The following is a 21453-nucleotide window of genomic DNA, read 5'->3' as shown; positions in this document are numbered from 1 at the left end:
CCCCTTTTAGCAACTCAGATAGCGTCAATGTCTATAACTTAACTTCAATGTCCCCTGCCAGGGACATGCGCTCCAGGGAATGAAATTCTGGTTGGACACAGTCTGGGAGTCCCAGACCACCAGGCATCTGATCTTGCAAGACCATCATTGAATTAAGCGTTGATCTCTGCTGTCCCTTGAGTCTCCTAGTCCACTCTTTGGGCTTGGACAGGTGAGCATGTTCCTCACCCAGCCACCATCATAGAAGTAAAGACACACTCATTGGTTGGGGTCCCAGCCCACTGGAGTCTTGGTGGGTTGGTCCTGCAAGGGACCTGCTTCTCAGCCAAGATCACTGACATCTCACCAGCCCTGGAGGGAAATGGAGGCTCTGCCAGGATGCAGGATGGACCAAAGGACACCCAAAGTGGGACAGGCTTCACTTCATACTCCAAATTGTGAAACTGCGCAATGCTTTTTCTTTAAGATTCTGAACATTTAAAACACCATTGAAGGTTAAAGCAAATAATAAATATAGAAATATAATCCAACAGTAAAGGACTAATATCATTAGAATGCAATGAATTTCAGCTAATGAAAGAAAGAACCAATCCACTGACCTGCTCCTGCCCCCCCTGCTCTGCCTCTCCCCTGCTCCTGCCCCTACCTAGTCCTGTACCACTTTGCACATGGGCCTCCTCTGCATCTGGGCCTCCTCTGGACCTGGCCTCCTCTGCACCTGCCCCTCCCCTGCACATGGGCTTCCTCTGTACCTGGGCCACTCCTGGACTTGGGCTGTTAGGTGAGGACAGGCTGCACTAAGTTGTCTGCAGGGCACGCTGAAGGAATGTTAGCTGCAGGATAACCCAGGCACTCAAACCCCCCTCTGTCTGGTCCTTTATCATCTGTTTGCTTCAAGTCTGAACACTCAAACCCACTCAAGGCCATACACTTGACCCCCACCCGTCTAGGAAACCCACATCTGACCCCTGCACCATATTCCTGAAGGTAGAAGATGACACCCTTAGAAACTACCATATTATCCGATCACTGCACCAACAAGGCAGCTTGCAGACCAGGAGACCCCATTAGATTTGGGCTATAAAAAGTCCCTCCTGCTGTGGCCTCTCTCTCTCACTTTTACTCTCTAACACTCTCCCTCTTTCCCTGTCTCTTGCGCGCGCGCTCTCTCTCTCTCTCCCTCTCTCTCTCTCTCTCTCTCTCTCTCTCTCTCTCTCTCTCTCCTCCTCCTCCTCCTCATGCTCCTCTTTCCTCACTGGTGCAGTAAAGATCTCTTGGTCGCTCCAAGTGTTGTGGTCACTTTCCTTTCATGGGTGTCCTCTGAACCTGGCCCCCCCTGCACCTACACCTCACCTGTGCCTGGTCCAGATTCCACTGGGACTGGATTTGTACCAAGGCACAGTGCATCCAGGATGGGGAAGGTCCTCTGGGAGTAAGAACCAGGGAGACCTCTGGTCACAAGGGTAGCAAATTCCAGTAGACTTTAGAGAAGGCCCAAGTCCGGGGGCATGAACACAGCCAGTGAGTGCCACTCAGCCCAGGCAGCACCCCAGAGCTGTGTCCTGGGAGACCAAGCCTGTGGTGCCTTCACACTCACCTCCAGACACCAGGAGCATGTCTCAGATCCAGAGTCCTGGGTCGGCCACCACAGAGGTGACCCCCGACCTCGCCCACCTCAGGCTTTCCTGGGTAGAGGCACCTGCTCCCTGAAGGAGTGAAAAAGGCCCAGAGTGACCCACCCAGATGTGGGGGGCGATTTATCCACCAGGAAGGCAGCACAAAGGGTGGTTCCTTGAGGGGAGACCCTGGCCTGCAGTGGAGCCCAGGACACCACTAAGCAGGACTTTGGCCACCTGCAAGGACAGGTCTTCAAGTGCTACCAGTAGGACACCATGGGGCACTGGCTTCCCAGGCCACTCTGAGGTCCCAGATCCCCTTCTGCTGCTGGCTGGCAGTGGGACTGCAGCTGGGGCTGCAAACTGTGACATTACCTGATCTCAGTGTCCACCAAAACCCCCATGGGAGGCCGGAGCCCAGCGCTCCCTGCTGGCACCATGCCCGGGTTCTGCACGGGCCACACCCATTGGGGGCAGTGGTCATGCAGTGGTGCAGCCTGTGATCCCCGAGTGGCAGCTGTCACCAAAGCAAGCCCCTCCGCCAGCTCCCCCAGACCCAGCAGGCCTCACCACCACGCTCCTGCCCTCAAGTCCACCAAGGTGGTGCGGGAGCTCCACTGCACCCACCCAGACTGTCACAGAGAGCTCAGTCCTTGTCCCGGTTGCTGATTTAATAAGGAGGACATGGTTTTCAGGAAATGGAAAGGGAGGAGCAAAGGAGAAGCACAGAGGACTCAGTCCCAGAGGCTGGGGTTCTGCCCCTCAGGGAAGCCAAGGGCTTTAAGGAGCCATTCAAGGCTACCGGCCAGCTGTGCCCTGCAGGGGTCCCAGCTGTGCCCTGAGGTGAGTTGCAATTCACTTCTTAGATCCTCAGCAGACACCTCCTTCCTGAGGTGGGGGTGTCCAAGGACAATCACCTAGGGGGAGAAAAGACAACACAGTCCCCCCATCTCCTTAGAGAGGGGAGAGAGAAGACAGAAAAAAACTGCCATTTTAATCCTCAAAGCAACAAGGGCTGTATTCAAAAGGTGAAGTGGACCACTGTCACAGAGTGCTGGTGCCCAGCCGATGTCCAGCAGGATCCCCGCTTGGGATTGGTGAACACAGGGGGCCACAGCTGGGCACTCCAAGATGCCCTCTGGAAGCCCAGGAACCCCTGTCTGCAGCAGCCTCCAGGAAGGGGGTGGCCCCATGCACTGACTCTTCCAGCCCCTGGTCATGGCCTGCCTGCCGGCAAGAGCAGATACCCCACCCTCACCCTACGCCCACTGTGCACCCCACCCCACACCCACACACCATCCACCACACTCGACTCTCCAGGGGAACCCAACCGAGCTGCCAGCTCCACACTCCAAGACACAGATGCTTCCAGAGATCCTGTCTCCTCCCTCAAGACCCCCCAGTGCAGTCCTTGGGGACCTGGAGGGACATGCTCTGCATCAAGACAGCCCTGTGGGGCAGCCCCACACCTTCACACCTGCCCATGGCCGCAGTTACAGGGAGTCCTGCCCCCTGCCCACCCCCAGCAGGATGTCACGACAGGCCTTTCCAGAAAGTGGCCTGACCCCCTCGTACTGGGCAGTGACTGGGCACTGCTGTCTGTGGACTTGCTGGAAGCCTGGCCCAGGAGTTGTGAGGGGCCTCTGTACGCAGGGCTTTTTGTGAAGGGCTCTCCTACTGTGTAACTACTACAATAGCTACCACAGTGGTAGACCCAGCAGCAAAAACCCCGAGAACCAAGGGCATCCTGAGCTCACAGCCCTGTGGGCAGCAAGGGCCAGAAATGGAGAGTCCACACCCAGGTCCCAGCATCTCTGCCCACCAGCTGGAGCCCGTGCACAGCAGGAGCCCACCAGCTGGAGGCTTCGGGGTTTGAGGTGACTGCACAGCCACATAGAGCACTGTGCCCTTGGCCTCCAGCAGCTTCTCCACAGAGCCCAGCAGCCCCAGCAGAAGCTGAGCCAGCTCTCCACCCCAGGAGCCAGAGGCCTCCAGCCTCATCCTGGCCTGAACCAGAGGGCTGCACCCCCAACTCTCCAAACGGGAAGGACCCCCAGAGACCTTTGCCTCTGAGAGAGCAGGGTAACTCTCCAGGCCCCACTCAGTCACCCAGGAACAGGTGGCAGAAGCACAGGAGGGACACCCAAAGTGTAAGCACAAACAGCCACAAGGTCCAGCACCCTGTGGAAACACAGATAACCAGGACGGAAACAGAGCCAACAGGTCACCTCTCACTCCCAGAGTCCATCCCTCAGGCCCTGAGGGCTCCCTCTCTGTGCAGGAAAGGCCCCTGGTTACAGAAGGGGCTCAAATTTCACAGGGAACAAGGAGGGCACTTAGTCATTGGAGACTGAGGACCTGGGATTGGACAGTCCTGAAACTAGTTGTGCAGGTTAAAATTCAACTCAGGAAGCAATTGTAAAAAGTTGGAAACTCCTGGTTACAGGGAGGAGGTAGGGGCTCAGATCCCACCCACTGCTCTTCTTCTTCCTCTGGGATTCCTTGTTTCCTGGAGTTTCACATTTACTCATTTCCCTCCTTCCAGGAGAATGCACCAAGGGGAAGGGTAATGTCTTACTTTCCCTCCCTCCTCCGCCCCAGGCCCTTCCCTTCTCCCAGGGCTGTCTGGGGGATGTTCCCAACTTTCACAAAGTAGGGTGCCTCCTGGGAGCCCCAGCTCCACTGACAGCCTCAGAGGGGGTCAGGGACCACCTGGGGCCTGGTGGGGCCTGTGCTGGCCTTTCCTGGGAGCCTGGGGAAGCCAAAGGACAGCCCTGGAGCCGGCCTACTCCCTGCTGCATGGGGGCTTCCAAGTAGGCAGCCAGAGGGCTCAGGGAGGGCCAGGCACAACACCCGACTGACCAGACGAAGGTGGAGACTCTGGCCTGTCTCAGACCGCTCAGGGCTGCAGGGCCTCCTTCCAGGGGAGGACTGTGCCCAGGTCTGGGTCGCTGGGCAGCCCTGGCCTCTGGGGTGCTGGTTTCGTCCGCCCCAGTGGCCCCTGATGCCCAGAAGCTCCCCCAAGCCCCACCCAGGCCCAGACCTAGTTACTGTCAGGGGGTCTCAGGCTGTGGGTGGATACAATGTCTTATATCCAAGTACAATGTACTCACCACAGTGGTGCCACCCATAGCAGTAACCAGAGCCACTAGACAGGCCCCGTCCCTGGCCTGAGGCCCTCCTCAGGTGTGGGGGCTCAAGGCTGCTGATCCGACCTCACCCTCGCAGTTTACTCCTCTAGGTGCAGGACTGTGTGTCACAGCTGGGCCACCAGGAAAGACACCTGCCCTGCCAATGCCACCCGGCAAGGCCACCCAGCTCCTCCTGGGTCTCCAAGGCTGAGGCAAGCCACGTCACGACTACACTGTCCCTGCTCTCAGGGCAGGAGTCCTAAGCTCAGCAGGCTACAGACTGCTCCCCAGGTTGTCTCAGGACACCCAGCACCTGAGACCCTCGAAGCTGATGTCCAGCCTGCCCCAGTGGCCCTGCCCAGCTCTGAGTGTGCAGAGACAAGGACACAGGTTGGTGTCCCCCCAAAGCCACTCCAGGGTCCTGAGCACCTCACAGTCTGCTCACACCCCACCCCAATCTCTGGACTCCAGTCTTGCTGAGGCTCACAGGCTGGCCTCCTCAGCCCTCCTGTCCCCTGGAGCAGCCCACTGCTGGGACTCCTCCCCCACACTCCGTGGAAGCCCCTCCAGCCCTCCCTCGGGGCCACGCTCAGTTATTGTCAGGGGACATCAGACGGTGTAGCTGGCTATAGCTACCGCAGTGATGCTGCCCAGAGCAGAAACTGGGGCAGCGGGATGCCCCTCCACAGCCCCAAGCCTGGCAGCTGCCCCTCTGGGTCTTGGGCCCCCTCAAGGCCACTGACCTGACCTTGGCCATGAAGGATAGGCCCCTCTAGCAGGAGGTCCAGATTCCAGAGCAGACGCAACTGTCCACATGTCCATGTGTGGCTGGAGGGGCAGAGTAGGGGTGAGGAAGAGAGAAACCCAGAGCCCCTGCATGAGTACAGGGCCCAGGTCAGAGCCAGGCCGGAGTCCTACAGGGGACTGGCAGTGCGCCTGCCGCCAGCATGGCCAGGTGGTGCCTGCAGCCCCCGGGTGATCTGAGACAGGCCACAGCAGGGCCAGGCCTGAGCGGAGAGGGGGCCCAGGTCCAGGACCCTGGGGAGCAGCAGGAGCTCAGAGGCCCGTAGGCTGCTCCAGGGCTCACGGGCCCCACGGGCACTGGCCCTCCCAGGCTCCACCCTCACCACCCACAGCAGGGAAACTAGGGTCAGGGCAGAGGATGGGACCCAGGTGACCAAGTGGCCAGGCACCCTGGCTACATCATGCTTTGGGGACCAACCTGCAGGTGAAACCCTTCCTGCTATGATCTGGGCCTCAGGGGGACTCAGGTCACTTCTGGGGATGTCCTCCCAGTCCCACCTACAGCTCACCATCCAGAGCACATCCTTCTGAGGGGCCCAGGGAGATGGGGCACACAACCCCAGGCCCTGGGAACAGACCATATTGTTGGGGCCTCTGTCACTGTGTCAGTGGATAGCAGATACCACAGAGATGTGACCCATGTCCCAAAGCCATTGCCACTCCCAAGGGCTGGGCTGGTCACCTCCACCGGTTCTCCCAATAGACTTAGGAGGCTACTGACTCCTCAGCAGCTGCTGTCGGAGCTGGAGAGCCAGAGCAGGCTCCAGAACACGGTGGCTGGCCACACCCAGCCCCTGGTGGCACCCAGTGTCCAAGGCAGAAAAGGGTATGAATGCCCCGATGTCCCAGCCACATGCCCGCACCCCAGAGGCCCTGTCTGGGGCAGAGGGCTCCAGCCACCCTGCTGGAGGACACAGGGACAGGAGCCACTCCTCACAGAGCTCCTGGGGAACCCTCAGAGTGTGAACAGGGAGGACAGTCACCTGGGGGTCCTCCCAGCACTCTCTCCAGGGACGGCGCCTCTCCCTTCCCTCTCTACTCTCCTCATGTCCCTTTCGACAGAACGGTGGAGACACCATCCAGGAGGGTGGCATGTGGGCACGGGGCGCCTAGGTGAACTGTTACGAGGCTGTGTCACGGTGCACTGCGAAGTGCTGACTGTGTTTGGCCACGTCGGCTCCCAGGTGCAGGCTGCAGAGCAAACACCTGCCGATCTGCTGTCCTGGCTGAGATGACCCCCAGGACAAGGAACCGGCCACCTCCCCACCACCCTGGGTCTGCCTGGCCCCAGGTGGCCCACGCCTGTCGCCCACATCCCTCCTCCCAGTGAGCCAGTCTACCCAGCCCTACTCACGTGAGACCCTTACTTACTGCTCACCAAGAAAGGCCTGACGTCCTGAACAGATTCTGAGCAGCCCTGAGTCACAGTTGATAGAGCTGGGACTACCACAGAGAGAAGAGCTCTGCCCAGAACTGCCCACGGCAGCTGGGGAGCACAACCCACACCCGCCCTAAAGGGTCTGCGTCCTCCAACTACACTCAGTTAAGTCCAGGTGCTCAACTGAGGTCACCCACCCCGGCTCCCACCCTTGCTCGGGGACCAAGAGGCTCACCCATGCCCAGTGCCGGGGGCTGGAGGGAGGTTCTTCAAGGGAATCTCTCACAGTGGGACACCTCCCAGTTGCCCAGGACAGGCCCAAAAGCCCCTTGACAAGCCCAGCCCTCACCTAAAAGTAACCAGTCGGGCAGCAGACCCCTCAGACTAGATGGACCCGACACCCCACGGCACTTGGACCAGAGCTCTAGAGGGCAACTTGGATGGACACAGGAGCCCCAGGGCCTGGGCTGGAACCTTGGCTCTGACCTGGCCAGCCCCAAGCTGAGACCTAGGAGAAGGACAGGCTGGCAGGCAGCTGACCTGCACTAACAGGACAGGGCCGGACGTCCCCAGGGGAGCCAGCTGCGCTGAGACCAGAAACTTCTAGAGCTGAGGAGAGAAGAACCCAGTGCTCCAGGGACACCTCCTCACAGCTGGACAGGACCAAGAGGGACACTGAGCCCACCTACAGGGACCCCACAGGCCTGGGGTTTCTGCTGGGGTTTATGTCCCTGTGAGGTGCAGTAGCTGGCCCCACAGGGTCCCAGCAAGCCAGAAGCACCCAGGCCAGCTCCACGGGCAAGAGGAGGCATTTGGGTCAGAGTGCAGACCAGCCGAAACCTCCCCAAGGACTCCATGCCCACTCTGCACTCAAGGAGAACAAGGACAGCCCATGCCGGAACTCAGAACTCAGACCAGGAGACATCCCCCGACTCACGTTGCAGCCAGGAGGCACCCCTCCCTGGGCAGGGCCCTCCTGACAGGCAGAAGGGAATTTGTGCAGGCTTGAGACACTGTGCATATTATAGTGGTGGGTACGCACACTGCCACATGTCACACATAAAACCTGCCCGGAAGCCACCCAGAGCCCAGCTGACACCCCAGCCCTACTCATGTGAGACCCCTACTTACTGCTCACCAAGAAAGGCCCTGACAACCTGAACAGATTCTGAGCAGCCCTGAATCACAGTGGATAGAGCTGGGACTACCACAGTGAGAAGAGCTCTGCCCAGAACTGCCCACGGTAGCTGGGCAGCACGACCCACACCCGCCCTAAAAGGTCTGGGGCCTCCACCTGCAGGACTCAGGGGCCACTCACCTGCCTCCCTTCCTGAGAGAAGGAGCCAGTGCTGCTTGCAGGTGGGGGCAGTGGCCCCAGAGCAGCCTGACCCCACCCTCCAGGTTCAGAGACCCAATGCCCTGCCCTCCTGGAGTCTGGAGCTCACCCAGACTAGGCCACAAGAGCTGCCACCCTCCCCCTGGGCATCTCAGCTCACAGGAAGCAGATAAGTTCTGGGCCAGCTCGGGGAGAGCCCCCTTCCGGCCACCCCTTCCTGCCAGGCCCTCCTTCCCTCCTGTTCTGCACAGGACAGCACATGGGCAAATGCAGCTTTGTGCCAACCTGGGGCTGCCCTGCACAGGGTCTCCTGAGAGTCCTTCTGTGTGGCTCTGAAACTGGTCCTAAAGTCAGGACCAGCCCTTGTCACCACATTGAGATTAAACACCCGAGAAACTCCAAGGGAAAAGAGAAAAGCAAATTTCACTGAAGAAACAGAAAATAGAAAGGGAGAGGGACCCCTGCGGGGAGGGGGCGCCCAGAGCTGTCCCCGGAGGATGGGGGTGTCTTGCCCTTTTCTGGATTTCAGGTTTCCCTTCCTCTCCTGCCCCCTCCTCTCACCCCACTGCCTGAAGGTGGGAATGACCACATGCAGGAAAGGACCCCGAGGGGTGCGCATTAGCACCTCTCTGCTGGGAGGAGCTGGTACCTGGAGGCAGGGGAGCCTGGCCATAGGCTGGAAGATGGGCAGGTGCCCTGGAGGGTTAGCGTCTCTTGAACCGGCCGCCCGTGGGACCCACTCACTGGTGGCTACACTGACTCTCTCTCCTCTGCCCTGTCTGCGGTTTTCCTCACTCTCCCTCTCGCTCCTGGGGAGGCCCCAGAGCCCCCTGCGTGTCCCTCAGTGGCCAGGGGCTGGGGAGAGCTGGAGGGCCACATCTCCACTTCCATCACACCAGCCGCCAAGTAACACGGGAAAGGCAGCCAGGAGTCCAGACAAATGTTCCAGAAACTTCTCTCCACACCCAGAAGAAAAGAACCCAGAACAGTCCATTAAAAATCTATTTCACTACTTAAAAATGAGAAAATAACCCTTTAAGCTGCTACGATCTAGGGCCTGGGGGCAGTGTCTCTGTCCAGCAGAGAAGTGAGGCCCAGGACACAGAGGCCACAAGCCACAGATTCAGAGTCAGACTTCTGCAGAGAGAAGGGCCCAGCAGGGAGTCCGGGGGAGGTGGGGCCTCACCAGGATGTCCCTCTGCGGAAAGTCTAGGGCAAGTGGGAAGCAGCAGGCTGGTCCAGAGGCCAGCACTGATGACGTTCATCCGTGGGTCTGTGAGGGGTCCGTGGTCGGGGTGGAGGGATAACCACGGGCTCCATTGGTAACACCTCCTGGAGTTTTATTGTCTCCACAAGAGGAAACAACACGAATAAGCAAATTGATAATGACAGGACCAAAGAGAAGAACAAGGAACAGCCTAATGGGACTGGTGCCCCCTCCAGGGTTGTGCTGCAGGAGGTCAGAGTGGCTGTCCAGCAGCTCCCTGCAGTGTCCCTGCAGCCACACTTGCAAGGGAATCAGGGTGGAGGATAGGGTGGCCAAGGGCCCTACAGACCTGTCCAGAATGAGGTCCAGAACCTGCCTTAGGGGTCTCCATATCCAGATGAAGCCACTGAGCCCCGAGCCCCAAGGATGAGCAACCCACAGAGATCATCACCCAGGACTCAGCAGGGAAAGGTGACTGCTGAGGGCCATTGCCAAGTAGGAATGACGCATCGAAATTTCCTTGCCAGCATAGCCCATTTAAATGGACTTGCCTTGGAATTTCGCTGTATCAATTTTCTCTTTCTCCGGGCTGACAAACTGTCTTGGCTGGGCACAGAATCATGAGCCACCACACACCTTGTAGATTCAAACAGCAATTCTTTATTCCCGAACTCACACCGGCCTCTACACACGTTCTGGGGAAATCCAAATTCTGCTGATGCCCATTTCACCTACTCCACGAGGCTTTCTTTTCCAATACTTTCTGAATCTCAGGAGAACTCAACGGGAACTCAGGCAACAGGAACGCCCTATTCCCAGCAGCAATAATCTTCAACCTGGAACTTCCCTAAAACCCCTATTGTCTTAAACTTGGAATGCCTTAAACTTGTCTTAAACCGGGAACGCCCTAAACCCAAGGAGCGGGATACTTCCTCAAACCTCCAGGATACACCCTAAACCTGGATCCACCCTTGTCCTTGAGCAAGATCACCTTACATGCAATGTCAACAGCAAAATTCCAAGGCAAGTCCATTTAACATGGGGTACGCTGGCAAGGAAATTTCGATGCGTCATTCCTACTTGGCAATGGCCCTCAGCAGGTGACAAAGATTAAGCCATAGAAACACCTGTATACAGTCTCTTCTGGTATCAAACTACATCACATTCTCCTCCTTCCAGGCTTTATAAGTTAGATATAATTTATCCCCTGAAAACTCTTGTGTAAAAAAATGCAAGAAAGTTTAGAAGAAAAATGATAGGGTTATGAGAGCCTTAACTGAGTCAGTGAGTTAATCCACTTGAATATATTAACTAGATGATACCTATAAGCAGAAAGGGTGTAGCTAGAGAAGGTGGGTCATTGAGCATGACTTTGGGGTTTATAGTTTGTCCCTGGTGGGCTAAGTTTAGTCTTTCTCGGTTTCCAGATTGCCACATCCTAAGCTCTTTCTCCCCACCATACTCTTCACCATAAGGTTCTGCCTACCATGGCCCAGAGGAATGGAGTCAGCCATCTAGAGACTGAGACTTTTGAAACCATGAGCCAAAATAAACTTTTTTCCTTCTCTAATTGTCCTTGTCAGGTCCTCAGCCACACTGATGAAAACAATGACTAAAACAGGAGTTGGTTCCAGGAGTGGGGTCATTGCTGTGACTAACCTGACCATGTAGTACAGAAGTTTTTGGAGCTGGTTTGTGGAGGGAGAAATTTTGGAAACATTAGTGATACAAGCTGGAAAAACTTCAGAATGTTGTAAGCAGAGTTTAATGGGCAATTCTGGTGGGATCCCGGAAGACCAGAATGCCAGTAGTGAAGCCAGATTTAAAATTAGGTAGTCAATGTAGTTAGGTAAATCGGGTCTAATATCAGTGAAATATAAAATGGAGGCAATGCTGATAATGACTCCGGGAAATGCAGGACAACTCATGGAATGGAAAGGCCCTAGGCCAAAGTTCACCCCAAAGGAATATTAATGGAACCCAAGAAATGGCCCCCAACAGATTGAAAGATAGCCCATCCCAAAGAAGTGTTAATGGAATCCTTCCTGCCCAGATTACTTGTTTGGCCCACCTGTGTCCCAACCCTTCCCCCTTACATTCCATCACCAAAACGATAAAAAGGGGAGACAACCACACTTCCACGGATTCCACCTCTTGGGTCCCCTTCTTCCTCTGGGACAAGTCTTTTCCGCTGTCCTTTAATAAACTTCTAATTTCTACTTGACCTTGCCTCGGCATGCTTCTTTGGTGTTATTCTACAACATTGAGGAAGTAAGGACTCCTCACCGGTCAATAGCGGTAACATATTGGAGGTCCCACCGAGATTCTACACCTACACCGAGGTAACCGCCTCTCCACGCTCCCCATGTCTGTTTGAGGTGCATCTTTCTGTCTCTTTCTTTCTGAAGGGTAAGATGGGCACCCGACGGCTACTTAAACGCAATGAGTGCAGCCGCCACTCTTCAAGACTCGGGTGAAAGGTTTTCCGGCATAGGTAGCTCTCAATCACCTGTTCAAAACAGAGCAGACATGTTGGGTTCTGCCAATGCTGCTCCAACTTTTGTGTCTGGCTCCAGAGAGCAATTGGCATTAGTACACAGTGTCCGGAATCCTGATCTGACTCGGATGCGTGGAGGTGGAGGAAGGAGTTTGGAACAACTGAGGAATTACGGTCTGAGCTACACTCAGACGTATTCCTAAGGTTCCTTTCTCTTGAGCCCCCTCCTGAAAGCCCTAAGGGGTATCTAGGGTGATCCGTAGATGAATGGCACTGAGGGAAAGCCCCAATCACATTTGTTTCCGTATGGGCTACGCAACACTCCCAACCTCGCATCCATTCCTCCTGGATGCTCCCCTTCCTTCGCAGGTCAGAAATGTTAGCAATTCAGGTTGTAGGACTGAGAGAAAGGCATGGGATAATTAGTAAAATCTGCCCAGGTTCCCTAAAATGCATAGGTAACTTTCACTAGTCTGTTTTACCACTCCAATGTTTAAAATGAGCTGTGTTCTCTTTAAGGTGCCAGAGAGACATTTTTAAAACCAACTCCTCTGGTAATCTCTGATAGAGTGCTACCTTACAACGGGTAGATTTCCCTTAAGCCTTAGGTGATTCCTTTAGTCTACAGAGCAAAGGCAACAAAAGAACGCATGTATCACTTTTGCAATGGGTTTTTAGTGGCCAGGAGGATAAGCAGTAATGCCCTTAAGTCTGAATCATCCCAGGGTCTCTGGCACAGGGCCAATTGAGACCATAGCACTTTGCTAAAGGAGACCAGAAACACCCTTGGCAAAGCAAGGTGAGAGACAGGTTTTCTGGACCATTTAGGAAGCTCAAGTTTAGGGAGACGGCCCTAAAGAGAACAGTTTTCTCCGGCACGGCGTGGGTGCCTGAGTCCTGTTTTCTTCTCACTTAGATCGGAGCTTCTCTCTCTCCAATACACCAGGTGCACCACTAGCCTGCGTATTGAAAAATTGGGATAGATTTGACCCTCAGACGCTCAATAAAAAGTGCCTCATTTACTTGTCCTGGCCTCAATACAAACTCTCTGATGGAGAAACCTGGCCACCAGAGGGAAATATCAATTTTAATACAGTTTTACAGTTTGATAAAGTTTACAAAAAAGGGAAATGGTGTGAGGTGCCGTATGTTCAGATTTTCTTTGCTCTAAGGGAAAATCCTAAATTATGCCAACAGTGTAAAGTAGACTTACCTATGATGTCTGCCATGAAGAGAAAAAATCTTGGGGACTGACTGAGGAAAAAGAATCAGGAGGACCCACAAAATCTCCATTTGCTGGCCTCTCTGTGTCTGCCCCAACAGGCAAACCAGTTATATTACCTCTCCAGGAGACGCCAGGAGAATTTTGGCCGATCAAAGTACATACCCCCTTCCCCCTTCAAGACATAAGGCAGATAAAAACTGACTCGACTGGAAAGTTAGGAGATATGCCAGATTTCCTGGGATTGGATCTAACCAAAGGAGCTAATCCTGTAAGTAAAGGGGAGACTGAGGGTCTCCCAGCAGCTGCCAAAGCCATTTCACTTTGGGGAACCTCCTCATTTCTTCCCTGCACTGTAATGATTGCTCCATCTCTGTCTACTTAAAAAGAAGGGGACACTAAATGCAGTAAATTTGCCACACCGAGACCCTTGATTTTACACCTATAGTTGCCCCTATGTGAAAACATCTGGTCCACTCATGGGGAAATCTATGGTGCCACTGATGTAGGAGTCATAATTAAATGGGTGTTAGAAACCTGGGGAGATTTCTCTCTTATCTGGTCTGTTTTAAAGGTTATTATAGACTGTGTCTTGGGGATGATCTTGGCTGAATGTGTATCTAAAAGATAATTTTTTATTGTAACAATCTGGTATCTAAATGAGTTTGAAGCATTGCATAATCTTGCACTTAAAAGTCGGGGTTACGTAATTGTTTAGTTTGTAATTTCAGATAATTCATGCCAGAGAACTTAAATACTTAGGATAGAAAATTAAAAGAACTCTATTTCCAAGTTGGCAAGTAACTCCCAATCATTTAGTTTTATTTTTTCATCAATTTTTGAACTGGGTAGCCTGAGAAGATTTCACTAGGTGTACCAGTGCATTAACTTGGGCAATGTTAATAAATTATGATATGGTATCTGTTCCCCTCTGTGTGTAAGATTTAGAAAAGGAAAGTGTTGGATTGGGATGTTGGTCTGACTTATTAAAATAACATTGAATAGCAACAGTCTTGGAAATTTTTAAAGCTTAATTGTGGATATACATGGTAGTGTGTCGTTCTCTTTTAAATTTTTTTCAGTGATTTAATGTAATTTAATACCTTAGGAACTTCAGAGCAAAGGAAGTGGCTCAATGATCCAGAAATTCTTTTCTGATGGTAGCTTTATATTATTAGCATCCTATTTTCAGTTTTGTGTGAGCAAGTTTTTCTAGTGTAGGAAGATGTAGAGGTATAAGATTTTGAAAATTATATCTTAAACTTGTATCATAATTTTCAACATCCAAACCTGAAAATTGTGACTTATGGTTAAAATGCCTTAGGCATGAGGCTTCTCCTCAGAATTCAGTTTTCCCCGTTCCTTCCAGACCTCAGCCAGGACTTAAGTTGAAATGCAAATAGAAGAAGCCTGGAGCTCAGTAGGAGACACATCTGAGGCCCAAGGAAAAAAAAGTAAAGGTGTCTTTTATCTGAACTCAAACTAGATTAAACCAAAGAGTAAATTGTATGGCATTTACTAATTACTGGCCGGTCAATTTTTTCTAGGTCTTTTGCCTTTTCTTAGATTCTGTATTTTTTTTTTTTGAGCTCATGATTTTGATCCTACAGACAAGTTAATGTTTTTCTGATAAGTTCTATTTTTGATCAACTGGAGTTTTTTTTTTTAAAAAAAAAAAAAACATTGCAATGAGATTTCACCTGAGAAAAAGCTGCAAGGCCTTTACTATTGTGTTATGTGTTACACTTGTGTTACATGTTGTATGTCGGTATGTCTGTATGTGTGTATGTCCATATATTATGCAGTGATATGACAATTGATAGATATATGAGGAGCGCTCATGAAAAATTTAAAAAAACAATGGATCCAAATATCTTTGATTCACGTGATTCAAATGGCTCAATTTAAATTTGGTAAATAGATGAAAGAAAAGATGTCTTTAAAATTAAGCTTATAAGTTTTTCTAGGTGTTCAAAAAAGGCCCTAATAAAATGTTGATGTCTATGAAATAATCTGCCTAAATTCAAAAATTTACAAGTATTATTTTGTTTCAAAATGTGAACAGAAGGAGGTTAACAGATGAAAAAGAGAAACTAGAAGGTTCTAGGTATGGATTTAATAGAGGGAAAATGTGTTTCTGGATAAGAGAGTCTATGTGATTAAGTAATTAAGAGGGTTTAAGTAAGTGATAAAGAAGGTCTGTGTAAGTTGGTTATAAGTGTAAGTTTTTGAGCAAATAATCTTAAAGAAATTAAACAGCTGGAGATTCCAACATGGCGGCAGGCGCAGAGAGATCAAGTCTCTGAGTCTTCAGCTGTGCGGGCATAGGGAGTCATAAACAACCTAAATCTGTTTGCTCAGGATCACTAGGCAATGCTGAGCTGACGTGGATCTGGGGCGAACAGTCTGGGCCTCTCAGAACACACACTGAGCCCGGATCGGCTGAATTCAAGTTCCCGTTTGCCTGCTTCCCGCAGACAAACAGCTGTGACTCAGCACTAATCCATCCGGACGAAACAACTGGTCAGCCCTTCTCATCCTACGGAGGTAAATGCCTACTGAGCCTTCATAGGTATTGTCCACAGGTTTGAAACGGGGCTTGGGAGAGACAGTAAGGACCCACCCGTTGCATTGGTCGCCCGGCAAAGGGAAACGAACTGTCGCCATTTGCAAGAGACACCACCATGGCAGAGAACTGACGTCATCAGACTGCGGCGGAGGAGATAAGTTCATTGAAACCTGCGACTACAGGTGTGTGATTCCCTAGCCTTCCCTCTCCACACATCGGGGAAACCTTAAGGGCCCCTCCCAGCTCTCCCATAAGGGCCCCTCCCAGCTCTCCCATAAGGGCCCCTCCCAGCTCTCCCATAAGGGCCCCTCCCAGCTTTCCCGTGAGTGCGATAGCCAGCCCAAGGGAATCAGAGTTGGCGCGGGACCCGCGGCGTGGAACTACCGCTCCCACCAGGGCTGACAGCTGAGGTCTCTTGCACCAGTTACCGGGGGTGTGGCTACCGGAGGGCAAGTAAAATTCGCTGAGGATTCTCAGCCCCAAGCTCTACAAACTTAGGGTCTGAGGGAATGGCAAACTGGAAGAGTGTGCCCAGTCGTTCATGAAAACAGGGCTCCCGGGAGCAGCAGACCTGGCGTGTAGCCAGTATTGTGGTGAGCGGCACCCGTGAGAGGGGCCTGGCTAGAGGAAAAGTGGGAAGTGACTAGACACAAGAGGAGGCCCTAGGCACTCAGGATTGGAGACTCGCCCAGTCTGGGAGGAGCTGCTGCACAGTGATTGGTTCCGCGTATTGACAGGAGAAACTTGGCCAGGTGGGCACAGCACCACCTACTGGAAGAGAAGTTAATCAAACTCTAAGACTGCATTTATTAGGTTTTTTTTTCTTTTTTTCTTTTCTCTTTTTTTTTTTGATTTGGGTTTTTCTTTCATTTTCATTTTTCTTTCTTGTTGTTTTTTAAATTTTTTTTTAATTTTTTTCTTCTAATTTTAATTTTTTTATTATTTTTTTTAAATTTTTTTCTTTTTTATTTCCTATTTTTTACTTCTTTTATCTTTTCATTTCTCTTCTCCCCCCTTCCTTGAATTCTACCTGCTTACTCTCATTCTCTTTAGTGACTTCTTCCCTGACCTTCTAATACCTTTCCTCCCAAGCATCAAATAAATTTATAGGAGTAAACAGTAACTCAGCAGTCAAACAGAACAAGAAGTAACACAAGCATCTTCAAAAAGCAAGGAAGAAAAGGAGTACAAACAATGCAAGACAGCCTAAATATTCAGGAGGACCTAGAGTCATCAGAAAAATGGTCATATAAAGAACTCAAGGAACACCTTAGACAGATGGAATGGAACCTTAAAGAGGATACAAGACAGCAAATTCAAGCAGCGAAAGAACACATTGAGAATGCATTCCATAAACAGATAAAAGAAGAAGTTAAGCATCTTTATCAGGAGATAGAGATTATAAAAATAATCAAACAATAATTCTAGAAATGAAGGAAACGATAAACCAAATTAAAAACTCAATTGAGAGTATCACTAAAAGAGTGGAGCAAGTAGAAGCCAGAACGTCAGATAATGAAGACAAAATATATCATCTTGAAAACAGTCTAGCCAACTCAGAAAGGCTGGTAAAAAATCATGAGAAAAACATCCAAGAGTTATGGGATAACATAGAAAAACCAAACTTACAAGTCATCGGGATAGAAGAAGGTACAAAGATTCAAAACAAGGGAATGAGTAACCTGCTGAATGAAATAATTACAGAAAACTTTCCAGAAATAAAAAAGGAAACAGATATACAAATTGAAGATGCATACAGGACACCGAGCACACAAAATCACAGTAGACCAACTCCAAGACACATTGTTATGAAGATATCCAATATACAGAACAAAGAGAAAATATTAAAAGCTACAAGAGAAAGGAGACAGATTACATTCAGGGGTAAACCAATAAGGTTAACAACGGATTTTTCATCACAGACACTGAAAGCAAGAAGATCCTGGAACAATGTATTTCAAACACTGAAAGACAATGGATGCCAACCAAGAATTCTGTATCCAGCAAAATTAAGCTTCAGGTATGACAACGAAATAAAAATCTTTCATGATAAACAAAAGTTAAAAGAATTTGCAGCCAGAAAACCAGCATTGCAAAGCATTTTGAGCAAAACACTACACGAGGAAGAAATGAAAAACAATAACCAAAACCATCAGTGGAAAGTGCCTCAGTAAAGACAGAGGGCGAGGGGAAAGATAATCATGGAGCAACAAACTAAATTTTTTTTAAAAAGGATAAATAATCAAACATGGATGGAAGTACAAACCATATATCAATAGTAACTCTGAATGTTAATGGCTTAAACTCTCCAATAAAGCGACATAGGCTGGTATCATGGATTAAAAAAACAAATCCAACAATATGCTGCCTCCAGGAGACACATCTGATTGGAAAAGACATACACAGGCTGAAGGTGAAAGGATGGGAAAAAATATACCACGCACACGGTCCTCGTAAGCAAGCAGGGGTGGCCGTCCTCATATCGAGTAAAATCGACTTCAAGACTAAGTTAATCAAAAGGGATAAAAAGGTCATTATATACTGTTAAAAGGAACCATTCACCAACAAGACATAACAATTATCAATATTTATGCACCAAATAATGGTGCTGCGACATTCATAAAACAAATTCTCCTCAAGTTCAAGAATCAAATAGACCACAACACAATAATCATGGGTGACTTCAACACACCTCTCTCACCATTGGACAGATCCTCCAAACAAAAGTTGAATAAAGAAACTATAGAACTCAATATCACAATCAATAACCTAGACTTAACTGACATATATAGAATATATCAACCATCATCAAATGGATATACTTTTTTCTCAGAAGCACATGGATCCTTCTCAAAAATAGACCATATACTATGCCATAGGGCAACCCTTGGTAAATATAAAGGGGTGGAGATAATACCATGCATTTTATCTGATCATAATGGAATGAAACTGGAAATCAATGATAAAAGAAGGAAGGAAAAGTCCTACATCACATGGAAAATGAACAATATGTTACTGAATGATCAATGGGTTACAGTAGACATAAAGGAGGAAATCAAAAAATTCTTAGAGATAAATGAAAATACAGACACAACATATCGGAATCTATGGGACACAATGAAAGCAGTTTTAAGAGGAAAATTCATCGCCTGGTGGTCATTCCTCAAAAACAGAAAAAAACAACAAATAAATGAGCTCACACTTCATCTCAAAGCCCTAGAAAAGGAAGAGCAAAACAACAGCAAATGTAGCAGAAGGCAAGAAATAATTAAAATCAGAGCGGAAATCAATGAAATTGAAACAAAAGAAACTATTGAAAAAATTAACAAAACTAAAAGTTGGTTCTTCAAAAAAATAAACAAGATTGACAGACCCTTAGCCATGCTAACGAAGAGAAGAAGAGAGAGAACTCAAATTACTAACATACGGGATGAAAAAGGCAATATCACAACAGATGCTACAGAAATATAGAAGATAATTAGAAATTATTTTGAAAACCTATATTGCAATAAAATAGAAGATAGTGAAGACATCGATAAATTTCTTAAGTCATATGATTTGCCCAGACTGAGTCAGGAGGATACACACAATTTGAACAGACCAATATAAATGGATGAAATTGAAGAAGCCATCAAAAGACTACCAACCAAGAAAAGCCCAGGACTGGATGGGTATACAGTGGAGTTTTACAAAACTGGAAATCCATATGCAACAAAATGAAACTGAATCCCCTCCTCTCGCCATGCACAAAAGTCAACTCAAAGTGGATAAAGGAGCTAGATATCAAATCAGAGACTCTCCGTCTGATAGAAGAAAAAGTTGGCTCCGATCTACATATTGTGCGGTCGGGCTCCAAATTCCTTAATAGGACACCCATAGCACAAGAGTTAATAACAAGAATCAACAAATGGGACTTAATTAAACTTAAAAGTTTTTTCTCAGCAAGAGAAACAATAAGAGAGGTAAGTAGGGAGCCTACATCCTGGGAACAAATTTTTACTCCTCACACTTCAGATAGAGCCCTAATATCCAGAGTATACAAAGAACTCAAAAAATTAGACAATAAGATAACAAATAACCCAATCAACAAATGGGCCAAGGACCTGAACAGACACTTCTCAGAGGAGAATATACAATCAATCAACAAGTACATGAAAAAATGCTCACCATCTCTAGCAGTCAGAGAAATGCAAACCAAAACCACCCTAAGATACCATCTCACTCCAGTAAGATTGGCAGCCACTATGAAGTCAAACAACAACAAGTGCTGGCGAGGATGTGGAGAAAAGGTACACTTGTACATTGCTGGTGGGACTGCAAATTGGTGCGGCCAATTTGGAAAGCAGTTTGGAGATTCCTGGGAAAGCTGGGAATGGAACCACCATTTGACCCTGCTATTGCCCTTCTCGGACTATTCCCTGAAGACCTTAAAAGAGCATGCTACAGGGATACTGCCACATCGATGTTCATAGCAGCACAATTCACAATAGCTAGACTGTGGAACCAACCCAGATGCCCTTCAATAGATGAATGGATAAAAAAAAATGTGGCATCTATACACAATGGAGTACTATGCAGCAATAAAAAATGACAAAATCATAGAATTTGCAGGGAAATGGATGGCACTAGAACAGATTATGCTTAGTAAAGCTAGCCAATCCCTAAAAAACAAATACCAAATATCTTCTTTGATATAATGAGAGCAACTATGAACAGAGCAGGGAGGAAGAGTAGGAAGAAAAGATTAACATTAAACAGAGACATGAGATGGGAGGGAAAGGGAGAGAAAAGGGAAATTGCATCGAAATGAAGGGAGACCCTCATTTCTGTACAAAATTACATATAAGAGGTTGTGAGGGGAATGGGAAAATAAACAAGGAGAGAAATAAATTACAGTAGATGGGGTAGAGAGAGAAGATGAGAGGGGAGGGGAGGGGGGATAGTAGGGGATAGGAAAGGTAGCAGAATACAACAGTCACTAATATGCCATTATGTAAAAATGTGAGTGTGTAACCGACGTGATTCTGCAATCTGCATTTGGGGTAAAATTGGGGGTTCATAACCCACTTCAATCCAATGTATGAAATATGATATGTCAAGAGCTTTGTAATGTTGTGAACAACTAATTTTAAAAAATTCTTCTAAGGTATGAATTCATCACCTCATTCCAAAATAAGAAATGAGCATCTATTTCATCTAATTCTGCCAGGTTGCGCCAGACTTAAAGATACAGAGGTTAACAAAAGAGCCTTTGGCTCTATCCTTATTAACTCTACAGTTTCACTTCTAATTTAGACCACAATCAATAACTATAATGCCTGAAGTAACATTAGTAATAAAAGGTATTATTTTTTAAAAAAAGAAATTAAACAGATGGTTAAACAAGTGCTGTTTTAGAGAATTGTGCTATCTTATTTCTTTAAAAGCTAAACTTGTTTAATATAAAAACATCAATGTAATTGTGGTGCTATTAATGTGTTCATATCTTCTAGGTATACAAGTCTGTAAGGTAGAAGCTTTTGAAAGAGCATTATATCAAGCTGTGTTCTAAAGTTGTATGGTAATTTTAGGCTTAAAAGAAAAACATGCTGGAGATTTATTTATATCATTTGTGTTCTATAACTGGACTTGTTTTCAATAAGTTATGTAAAGTTCTGTTACTTTTTACACTGAGATACAATTTAAATGTATTT

At 48.8% G+C, this 21453-nt stretch overlaps 1 long non-coding RNA gene and 1 gene segment (V, D, J or C); one reads left to right on the top strand and one right to left on the bottom strand.

The window, feature by feature from the left end:
- LOC308646104 (Ig mu chain C region membrane-bound form-like) overlaps positions 1-21453 on the top strand; it is a 298492-nt gene that overhangs the window by 244915 nt on the left and 32124 nt on the right.
- LOC308646105 lies at positions 2301-8392 on the bottom strand. Its single transcript, XR_014021317.1, has 3 exons — positions 8248-8392; positions 2948-3035; positions 2301-2533 (listed from the first exon to the last, which is right to left on the bottom strand). It is a non-coding gene; the product is annotated as an uncharacterized lncRNA (long non-coding RNA).

This window comes from Spermophilus citellus (assembly GCF_964194105.1).
Source record: "Spermophilus citellus genome assembly, chromosome: 4".
NCBI classification, from domain to species: domain Eukaryota; kingdom Metazoa; phylum Chordata; class Mammalia; order Rodentia; family Sciuridae; genus Spermophilus; species Spermophilus citellus.
Note: the sequence above shows the minus strand (reverse complement) of the source record. Positions and strands in the feature narration are given on the sequence as shown.